The sequence below is a fragment of the Dipodomys spectabilis genome, unplaced genomic scaffold (genome assembly GCF_019054845.1).
Source record: "Dipodomys spectabilis isolate Male_0828 unplaced genomic scaffold, ASM1905484v1 ptg000301l, whole genome shotgun sequence".
Taxonomy (NCBI): Eukaryota; Metazoa; Chordata; class Mammalia; order Rodentia; family Heteromyidae; genus Dipodomys; species Dipodomys spectabilis.
Window position 1 is genome coordinate 9,412,411 of NW_024870978.1, and position 12,593 is coordinate 9,425,003.

The window sequence follows — 12,593 nt, forward strand, 5'->3', positions numbered from 1 at the left end:
TTTTTGCTAACGCCGAGATTTGAACTTGGGTCCTAGGATCCCAAGCTCAGCTGTGGCAGAGATGCCAAGACCTGAGTTCAAGCCCCATGTTTGGCCAAAAAACATAATAAAATAAAGCCCTGGATGGAATTTTTTTGGAATTTTTTGGAATTTTTCTGTCTGGCATGGGATTTGAACTCAGGGTCTGGGTAACTCTGTGGCATTGTGGGTGAAGGGGAAGCTCTCGGTCCTTGAAGACAAGAAATTCAGACCAGTTCCCAGGCTCTGAATTGACGCCACAGCACTGGAAAAAATAATATTCATATATGATCACTATTTACATACATGGGTTTAGTAAGTATGACATTTATTACCCTTATTTATTTATTTATTATTATTACACATATAACATTTCATTTATTACATCCTATCACGAGTATATATTTGCATATGGATTATACATCATACTGAGACCCAGGATTTTTTTTTCAGGAAAAAAATGTGTCAAAAGTGGTTTCTTCCTACATGAATAAATTTTTGGCGATGCTGGGATTTCAACTCACGGCCTATAATGGCTAATCCATAAATGGGGTCACAGTCTTAGCACACCAGCCTCTGGCAATCTGAGCTGCCAGGAAGTTCTAAGGACCTATGATCAAGCCACAGTAGTGCACTATATATATATTGATAGATGTGTAGAAGGCTATGTATATATATATATACATATACACACACATACACACACACATATATATATATACAGAGAGAGAATGTGAGGATATCATTAAATTATATAAATATAGTCACCCATTATTAGTTATTAAATTATGTCTCCATTTAATGAAGTATCATGGTTGAATACTTATAAAAATTTTAATAAAAATTAGTCAATATCCTTCCATTAGGGGAATCATACCATGGTGCTAGAATGGAAGATATAAATCCAATAATTTTTGTGTGGCATTATAAAATAGAATCACGAATTAACTGCAAAATTAATTGTTATTACACATTCCATTAACATTCACATAAATAGGAACTAGTCTTTTAGGATCTCTCTCCATTTGTGGGTGGCAGTCTTGGCATTCGAACTCCAGGGTTAGGTAGTTTACTTCCAATGAAAACCATTGGAATAATACTGTGAAGGTTTCAGATGGTCACAATGAAAAAAAGAACAACAAGAAGAAAAGAAAGCCAGCTGTCAGTGGTTCCTGCCTGTAATACTAGCTCCTCAGGAGGCTGAGATGTATAGAATGCCAATTTGAATTCAGCAAAGGCAGGAAAGTCCACGACATTCTTATTTCTAAGAGATCACAGGAAAATATCCCCATGGGTTGGTTCTGTGGCTCAAGGGCAGAGGACTACTCTTGTGCAAGAGGAGATCAGACATAGGGCCTGGGCTCATATTTCAACCTCGGACCTGCCAAAGAAAAAAAAAGAAGGCAATAACTCCATGTCTCTGAGTATGGATGGATGATGTATGGATGTCACAAAGGATTTACAATATAATCATCAGTGTGATGTCACATTGTCATTATGACATCAGCTCATTGTGACATCACAAATATGTAATGATATCACACCACTATGATATCACATTGTCATTGTGACATCATATATACATTATGAATGCCAATTATTTGATTTCATTATATTTCAAATGTGGCATGTGGGTTCATATAAAAAACACATTTTGACTTCATAATCATGGTGACATCACAATCCCTTTGTGACATAACATTGCCACTGTGATATCTCTAAACATCTGTGCCAACTCAAACATGTCCTGTCCTCATGTTTTGTGACATGTTGCCACTGTGTTAGGCTCATTGAGAGCTCAATCTATTTTTGACATATTATTTCATGTATGACATGAAATATTAGCAATATACTGTGACATCATGAACATTGTGACATCACACTACTAGATTTAATGACCATTGTGTCACATTGTCACATCACGAATCTGTTCTGACTTCATCACATTTGTGCCAACAAATGCTTTGGAATCGTCACAAGCCCGTTCTAAATTTATATACTCATTGTGAGTTAATGACAATTGAGGTCTGGAATGCCATTGTCACATCACCAATCTACTGCGACATCACAAAACTAGTTTGAACTCATCTCTATTATGGCATCATCAAATAATTGTGATATAACAACACTATTATGACATTATAATTTGACATCATATTGCAATTGTGATATTACATACTTTCACAAACCTATTATGATCTCATCACATATAAGAAAATTCATGGCCTTTGGGATATCAAGCTCCTTCTGTGAATTGTATCATTGTGAACTTCTAGCAATTCAAATGTGAAATAAGATGTCACATTACAAACTAGTTTGGACATCATTAACTCATTTATTACAAACTAGTTTGGACATCATTAACTCATTTTTATATCAATAATTATATCATTTTTATATCATTAACACTTGAACAAACGAAACCTGTTAGCAACTTTAGCACTTGTAACAAAAAACATGGCCTTTGCATCATCATACTTCATTTGTGTATGTTGTGACTTCAATCTCATATCCTCACCATAAATTAGTGGCAATTAAGATCTGACATGCCATTGTGACATCACAAACCCTTTGTGACGTCATTACCAATGTGAAATCCGACTGTTGTTATGACACCATCAGCTCATTGTGACATCATCAAGCTACAGTGACATCATAGCATTATGACATCACATTGCCATTTTGCTGTCATAGACACATTGTGAATGTATATCCTGTGATTTCATTCTTTTTCAAATGTGGCATATCAGTTGATATCAGAAACACATTGTGACCTCATAACCATTGTAACATTACAAACTCTGTGTGACGTCATAACCAGTGTGACATCAAAATGTTGTTATAACATCTTTAGCTTATGACATTATAGCATTTGCCATTATGACATTATGACATCATAGTCACATTATGAATGCCTAATCATTGTATTTGAAATGTGGGTTGATATCAGAAATTCATTGTGATATCATAACCATTGTCACATCAAAATCCCATTGTGACATCAATTTGGCAATGTGACATCACAATGTCAATGTAAAGCTACTAAGGCATCATGATATCACAATGGTCATGAACTCACAATGGGCTTCTGATATCAACTGACATGCCACATTAAAAATAGAATGAAAAACATAATAGGCAACCACAATGTGTGTATGACATCAGAATGACAATGTGATGTTACAATGCTATGATGTCATTGTAGTTTTACACGTCAAAATGAGCTGATGGTGTCATAATGCCAACATGATGTCACAATTATGATGAAGTCAGAAAGGATTTGTTATGTATCAATGGTATGTCTGTCAGTTGTCATTAGTTCCCCATAAGAATATGGATACAAAAAAGGTTCTCTGATGTCACAGAGGCCATGTGTGTTTTCAAAGGTGGTAAAAGGTCCTAATCTGAATGGCACAATGTGATTCATCATGTCACAATGGAAATGAGATGTCCCATTGTGTTTTTGATGTCACCGTGGTGGGATGAGATCACAACGGTTTTGTGATATCACAATTTGTTTGTAATATCAGAATGATATATCCAATTTCAATTACTTAGAATTCAATATGAGGATACCAGGAGATAGAAGAAGCTTCATAGTATGAGGTCATATTATGAGAAAACCCAATGGGACAGTGATTTCACAAACACAATGTAATGTCTCAATATCTTGTTATAATAATGTTTTGATGTCACAATTGGTGACACCATACTGATGAGGTGGTCGTAATAGATTGGAGATGTCCCAAGGGGTTCATGATGTCACAATGGCATATGGGATCTCAATTGTCATTAACTCACCATGAGTATATGAGTTTGGGAAGGGATTCTGATGTCACTAATGTATATGTAGTCAAAAAGCTGAAGAACTAAAAGATCTGAGATGTCACAAAGTGACACAATGGTTATGATGTCCAGCAGTGTGATATCATTATGTTACACTGGATTTTAGATATCTCATGTCGTATCTGAAATATGAGGTCGAACACAGACTTTCAACTCACAAAGGGCCTAAGACATCACAATAGCATGCCACAAAAGTTGTGAGGAAAGGAGAGGTATTTGATGTCACAGTGAGTTAGTGATATAACAAAGGCAATGTGCTGTGACAAAGAGATTTTGATGTCACAAAAGTTATGAGTTCACAGTGGTTTCCTGATATCAACCCACATGGCACATTTGAAATAGAATGAAATCAAAGAATAGGCATTCACAATGGGTCGATGACATCAAAATGACAAAGTGATGTTAAGACAGCAATGTTTGATAGGATAGGAACTCATTACCTTGCTCATGTAAATGTAATCCCTCTGTACACTGTACTTATAATAAAAAAGACACAGAAGAAAAAAAGAGAAAAATGGTATGGTGTTATTGGGGTTTGGTGATGTCACAATGAGATGATGGTGTTATGATGACAATGTGATTTCACAGTCATAATTATTGCAGAAAGTATTTGTGATGATACAATACTATGTGTGATCACAATTTTCATTAGTTCACTATGAGGATATGGCTACACAAAGGTCTGTGAAGCCACAGAGGTTATGTGTTTCTTTAAAGGTGCTAAGAGCTCACAATAGCTTTGTGATGTCACAATGTGATTGTGAAGGCAAAACAGCAATGTGATGTCACAATGGGGTTGTGATGTCACAGTGGTGATGAGGTCACAATGAGTTTGTGTTGTCAATATGAGTTTATAATATCACCATGACATGTCCAATTTTAATTTCTACTAGTTCACAATGAGGATACAATTTCAAAGAAAGAATCTTAAGCTTCAAAGACCATGTGTTTTTAGTCATAACTTGTGTAATATGCAGCCATTAAGATATTTTAGTCCTTCAGTAGGCTTAGAATCTGTTTTCAAACTCATAATAATTCAGGTAGGACATATGATATCTATCAGAAATTGACTGACATCATGACCATTGTGACATCATATGGATAGATATTAAGACCATGGTGTCACATTGTGAACTCACAAATCTGTTAGGACTTCAACACATTTGTGCCAACACATGACATTGAAGATAACACGGTCCCTTTGTCAACTCATATCTTCATTGTGAATTAATGACATTTGAGATCCAGCATGCCATTGTGACATTTCCAACCAGTTGTGACACAAACAAGACCACACTAAAGCTACCAGCACGACTATATTTATTTCAGGATTATTTACCATATCTAAGATATGGAACCAACCCAGATGCCCCTCAGTAGATGAATGGATCAAGAAAATGTGGCATATATATATATATACACACATATATACAATGGAATTCTATGCCTCCATCAGAAAGAATGATATTGCCCCATTTGTTAGGAATTAGAAAGACTTAGAAAAAATTATATTCAGTGAAGTAATCCAGCCCCAAAGAAACATAGGTTCCAGGTTTCCCTTATTTGCAATCACTAGTATATGTCTGAGTCAAGCAGAAAAGGTCAGATAAGTTGATGTTACTGGAATGAACCCTAAGATAAGTATTCCAATTTTTTTTGTTTATTTTCCTTTCATGCAATTTTTTCTATCATATTTATAAGATGATTTCTATGTTGCTTTGTATGTCCCTCCCCCACAGTATAACCCATACTTTCACTGTATTTGATGTTGGTATAGTTTGTGGAGGGGAAGGGAAAAAAATAACAAATCATTTAACTAGGGATACAGGAGGACCCATTGCAACAATGAGATGTACAAGTCGTTTTGTCGAAAAACAAACTTAAAAACTTTGGTGGGGGGTGGGAGGAGGATTGAGTGGGGAGAGAGGAGGAGTATGGGAAGAGTTTGGAAGGGGAAACGAGGAGGCATTAATGCTTGATAAGAAATGTACTCGTTATCTTGCCCATGTAATTGTAACTTTTCTGTACGGTATTCTCACAATAAAAAAAACCACAAGACATTACAAACCCCCTCCCAAAAAAATTGTGACAGCACAAACCTATTATAGTAGAAACACATTATTATCTAATAGCCATTGTGGTAGCACAATACCTTTGTGATCCCACATTTCCATAGTGATATCACTAACCCACTGTGAAATTCCAATCCTCTCACACCCAATCCAGGTATGAAATGTGATACCCGAATCCAGTGTGACATTTAGATCATAGTGACATCACACTGATAGATGTTAAGAGCATTTTGTCACATTCTGAGAACACACACCTGTTAGGACTTCATCACTTTTGTGACAACGCATGCCTTTGGAGATACCACAGTCCCTTTATGAGCTCATATACTCATTGTGAGTTAATGACAATTGAGATCACATGTGTCATTTTGATATCACCAACCCATTTTGACATCACACACCTCTTGTAAACATCACTAGTGTGGCATCACCAATTGTGATATGAAAACCTTATTAAGTTATCATATTGCAACATCACATTGCCATTATTATATCACTGTTCCATTGTGTTTTCTAAAACCTAGTATGTCTTCATAGCATTTTAGAAAATTCATGGTCTTTTATACTTCATTCTTCTTCTGTGAACTCATATCCTCATTGTGAAATAGTAGCAACTGAAATTGGACATGTGATTTTGAGGTATGACTTCACAAAACTATTTGATTTCATTACCAATTTGACATCCAAACCCATTGAGAACTTTCATTACCATTTGACATCACTATCACATTTTGACATCCCAAACCGATTAAGACCTCTTAGCACATTTGATAAAAACATAGGACCTTTGTGACATCACAGTCGCTTTGTGTAACTATAACCTCATTATGAACTTCCAATTGGTATCAGACATGCCATTGTAATATCACGAACCCTTTGTGGCATCACCAGTGTGACATAACATTTTCATTATGACAGCGTCAACTACTTTTGATATCACAAAAGTACAATGACAAGATAGCATTATGAGATCACATTGTCATTGTGAAGTTACAGATAGATTGTGAATGTTTATTTTTAATTGTTTTTTTTTCCGGTTGTGGGGCTTGAACTCTGGGCTTGGTTGCTGTTCCTGCTCTTCTGCTCTAGGTGAGCACTCTATCGCTTGAGCCACAGCACCACTTCTGGTTTTCTAGTTGTTTTTATTGGAGATGAGTCTTATGAACTTTCCTGCCTGAGCTGGCTTTGAACTGCGATCCTCAGATCTCAGCCTCCTGAGTAGCTAGGATTACAGGTGTGAGCCACCAGTGCAAAGCTATTTCATTCTATTGCAAATTTGACATATGTGTTGATATCAGAAACATAATGTGACATCATAACCATTGTAACATCATAAATCAGCAGTGACATCAAATTGTCATTATGACACCATCAACTCATTGTGACATCACCAAACAACAATGGCATCATAGCAGTATAAATCACAGTGACATTGTTACATCATAGACGTAACATTGTAAAGGCTTATTGTATGAATTCATTCTATTTCAGAAACCCATTTTGACAATATATAACCATTCTGATATCACAATACATTGTGACATCACATTGCCATTGTGATATCATTAATCTGCTGTGCCATCACAAACCAGTCCTGTACTTACAAGTTTTGTGCCATGCTGCCCTCGTTATATATTAGGTCCTTGTGAGCTCATAATCTGTTTTCAATCTCATATTTCTGGTATGACATGTGATATCAGAAATCCCCTGTGACATCATATTGCCAGATTTCATGAATATTGTGTCACATTGTGACATCACAAAACTGTTAGAACAGCATTACGTTTGTGACAACACATGCTTTTGGAGACATTACAGTCACTTTTTGAACTCATATATTCATTCCCAATTAATGACAATTGAGATCTGCCATGCCACTCTGACATCATGAACTCATTGTGACATCACAAATTTATTGTGCTCATCACGAGAATGGCATCAACAACTAATTGTGGTATGAAATCATTATTTTGACATTATATTGTGGTATTGCCGTCGTGACATCATTGTTCCATTGTGTTTTTACAAACCTACTATGGCGACATCACATCTTAGAAAATTCATGGTCTTTGAGATTTCAAGCTTTTTTCTGTGAACTCATGTACTTATGACCCCTAAAGCAAGGACACAAGCCATTGAGTCAAATTTAATATAATAAAACAATTTACAATAGAAAGAGGATTGTGATTACCTTATCCTGGACTGGATACCCAGGTCCAAGAGCATCCTTGACCAACAAACCTCAGAACTTCAATGGGCATCACCACCCTTTTTAATTGGTCTGCAAACCACCATCCAAAAAATTATGATCTCCAAAGCTCCAAACCTCAATGGGCAAGGCTTTTTACTTTTCCATTCCTCCCTCCTTCACTACAGAGCTGTCCTTCCTTCCTGGTCTTTCCCTTTATCCCTTCCACCACTTCCTTCTTCTCTTCCACTCTCCTCCACTCTCCACAGGCCTGCACTACTCTGCCCCCGTGACCACTTGCCAACCTTCTGCTCTCCATCAACTTCCTCTCTTCTCAGATTTTTCTCTTTATTCCATCCTGGTAGCACCAATTTTTATTTCCCCTTCCAATGCTCTGAAAATGCAACCTATATATAGGTTTACCTCTCTTTACTCTAACGGGTCTTCTGCCTAACAGTTTTCAACAATCACTTCCCAAACTGCCCAATGCTCAATAACTCCTTGACAGCTCACCATGTGAGGCTTGACACTTCACCTTTGGCGGCATTCCCCACACTCTCCGGTGGGCCAGACCAAGAATTTACAATGATTATCAGCTCAGACAGATAATTCTGGCCCCACTGGTTATTACATTATCCTCATAGTGAATTAGAAGAAATTGAAATTGTATACGTCATTGTTATATTACAAACTTGATGAGACATCACTAAACCATTGTGACCTAATCACCGTGGTGACATCACAAACTCATTGGGATATCACACTGACATTGTGCTACCATGATCACATTGTGACATCCCAAACCTATTATGACCTCAGAAGCTTTGAAAGAAAGCATGGCCTTTGCGAAATCACAGGCCTTTTGGTATCCATACCCTTATTTTGAGCTAATGACAATTGAGATGAGACATGTCATTTTAACATCGCAAAACCTTTATGACATCATCACCAGTGTAATATCACATTGTCATTATGACAACATCAGCCCATCATGACATCATAAAACAATGACATCATAGCATTATGATATCACATGGTCATTGTGATGCCACAGACACATTGGAATGCCTATTCTGTGATTTCATTCTATTTCAAAAGTGCCAGGTTTGTTGATATCAGAAATACATTGTGACCACATAATGTTTATGACATCACAATACCTTGATGACACCATATTGCAAGTATGATATCACTAACCCACTGTGACATCACAAACTTTCTTATTCTCATAAATTTTTGACATGCTTCCAGTGTGATCCCTTTGGCCTCTCTGAGTTCATAAATTGTTTAACTCATGATACTTCAGGTATGACATGTGATATCAGAAATCCACTGTGACATCATGACCACTGTGACACACTGCCAGATATCATGACCATTGAGTCACATTGTGACATCACAAACCTGTTAAGACTCATGACACTTGTGCCAACATATGCCTTTGGATACATCATTAACCCTCCTGAACTTATATATTCATTGTCAATTAGAGATCTGGCATAAGATTTTGACATCACCATCTCATTGGGAAATCACAAACCTATGTGACCTCATCACCTGTATGGCATCACCAACAATTTGTGACTTCAAAACAATACTATCCCATGTAATGGTAACATCACATTACCAATGGGATTTTCACCATTGCATTTTCACCAACCAATTATTTCCTCATAATATTTTACAAATTTATGGCCTTTCTGACTTGTAGCTCCTTATGTGAACTAGTATCTTCATCGTGATCTAGTAGAATGAAATTGGACATGTAATGGTGATATTACAAATTCATTGTGACACCATTATCCAAGTGTGACCTTATCACCACTGTGACATCACAAACCCATTGTGACATCACATTGCCACAGTGATATCTCGGTCACCTTGTGACATCCCAAATCTGTTGTGAACTCTTAGCACTTTTGAAAAAGCACATGGTACTTGTGACATCACAGTCCCTTTGGGTAACCTTATCCTCATTGTGAACAAAGGACAACTGACATCAGACATGCCATTGTAACATTACAAACACTTTGTCACATCATCTCCAGAGTGAGATCACATTGTTGTTATGATACCATCAAATCATTGTGACATCCCAAAATGACAATGACGTCATAGCATTAGGACATCACATTTTCATTGTTAGGTCATAGAGACAATGTGATTGCCTATTCTGTGGTTTCATTATATCTCTAATGTGACATATAGGTTGATTTCAGAAACCCATTGTGACCACATCACCATTGTGATATTACAATCCCTTTGTGACCTCATATTGACATTGTGATATTATTAATGCAATGTAACATCACAAACCTCTCGTCCTCATAAATTTTGTAACAAGTGTCTACCTTGACCTGGGCTAGATGCCCACAGCTAAATGCAGCTTCAACCATGAACCCTCAGACCTCCAAAGAGGAGCCCAACCATTTGTTATCTGGCCTGTAAATAAGCAACCCCAAAAATAATGATCTCCAAAGCTCCAAACTTCAAAGGACAAGGTTTTTTTCTTTCTATTCATCCTCCTTCTCTACAGACCTGTCCTACCTTTCAGGTCTTTTCACTTTTTTCCTTTCACCATTCCCTTCTTTTCTTCAGGCTTCTCTACTCTTGACAGGCCTGCCCTGCCCTGTCCAGGTGGCCAGTTGCCATCCTTCACCTCTTGGTCTCCCTCAATTTCCTCTCCCAGGTTTTTACCCTCCTGCAGTCTCTTTACTTCTTTCCTTCCAGGCCTTTCCCTCTTTTCTCTCCCCTTCTGTTGCTCTGAACATGCAGCCTATGTATAGGCTGTACCCTTCCCCCACTGCACTATGTTTCCTGCATAACAGTTTTCAATCATCACTTCCCAAAAGTCCATGCCCAATCACTTCATGGCAGCTCACAATGTGGGGCTTGACAACCTATCTCCTTCAGCAGCATGTGCTGCTCCCTTCAGCTGCATGCACCCGCCTCTCCTGTGGTCCAGACCAGGAGGCCATGATGACTATCTGTTCCCATGGATGATAGGGTCACTGCTGGTTATTAAGTGTATCATGGTGATCTAGGAGAAATTGAAATTGGACAAATTTGTGATATTACAAACTCATGATATAACTAACCCATTGTGACCTCACCAACACTGTGACATCACAAACACATTGTAACATCACATTGCTGTTTTTGACACCAGGATCACATTGTGACATCCCAAACCTATTATGACCTCTTATAACCTTTGAAAAAAATACATAGTTTTGTGACATCACAGTCCCTTTGTGTACCCAAATCCCCACCATGAAATATTGACAATTGAGAATCAAACATGACATTTTAACATCAAAAAGTTTGTGAGATCATCACAATTGTGACATCACATTGTAGTTTTGACACCATCTGCTCATCACAAAAGTAAAATAATATGATAGAATTATAACTTCACATTGTCATTGTGACATCATAGACACATTATGAATGCCTTTTCTGTGATTTCATTGCATTTCAAATGTGGCCTGTAGGTTGATATCATAAACAAATCTTGAAATCATAACCTTTGTGACATCACAACCCCTTTGTACATCACATTGTCATTGTGATATCACTAACCTACCATGACATCACAAACCTATCCTGTCATCATAAATGTTGTGACATGCTGCAATTTTTTTTAAGCCTTTTTGTCCTCATGATCTGTTGTGGACCTCATTAGATTTCACATATGACGTTTGATATCACAAATTCCCAGTGACATCATGACCATGGTAACATCACACTGCCAGATGTCATAACCATTGCGTCAAATTCTGACATCACAAACCTTTTTGGATTTCAATATATCTGTGACAACACATACTTTTGGAAAAACTACAGTCCTTCTGTGAACTCAGATATTCATTGTAAGTTAAAGACAATTGAGAAACATTATGTCATTTTGACATGCCCCACACATTGTGACATCACCAATCTTTTGTGACCTCATCATCAATGTGGCATCATCAATTGTGACACCAAAATAATATTTTGACATGATGCAGTGAGTTGACATTGCCATGGTGATATTAATGTCCCGTTGTGTATTCACAAACCTAATATGGCCTCATAACATTTTTAAAAATTCATGTCCATTAGGACTTCAAGCTCCTTCTGTGAACTTGTATGCACATTGTGAAAAAGCAATTGAAATTGGACATGTGTTTAAGATATTACAAAATCATCATGACATCAAAAACCTATTGTGAACTCATCACAACTGTGTATCATGAAGCTATCATGGCCCCTAAGTACTTTTGAAAACACACATGACATTTGTGACATTTCAGTCCCTTTGTATACCCATATCCTCATTGTGAACACATGACAATTGTATTCATATATGCCATTGTAACATCACAAACCTTTGTTACCCCATCATCAGAGTGACACCATTATCTCCTTGCAACATCACCAATTTACAATGACCTCATAGCATTATGACATTATATTATCATTGTGAT

General features: G+C 37.0%; 1 long non-coding RNA gene across 3 annotated transcripts in view; it reads right to left on the bottom strand.

Moving 5' to 3' along the window:
- Window positions 1-258: 258 nt before the first annotated feature.
- Window positions 259-12,593, bottom strand: part of LOC122127428 — a 34,104-nt gene continuing 21,769 nt past the window's right edge. Inside the window, exon 4 of one of the 3 annotated variants that reach the window (XR_006151154.1) lies at window positions 259-283. This is a non-coding gene — a long non-coding RNA (uncharacterized LOC122127428). Of the gene's footprint in view, window positions 284-1,264; window positions 1,400-11,012; window positions 11,165-12,593 lie in introns of those variants that run through there. The other 2 variants (XR_006151152.1, XR_006151153.1) reach the window with 2 other exon arrangements.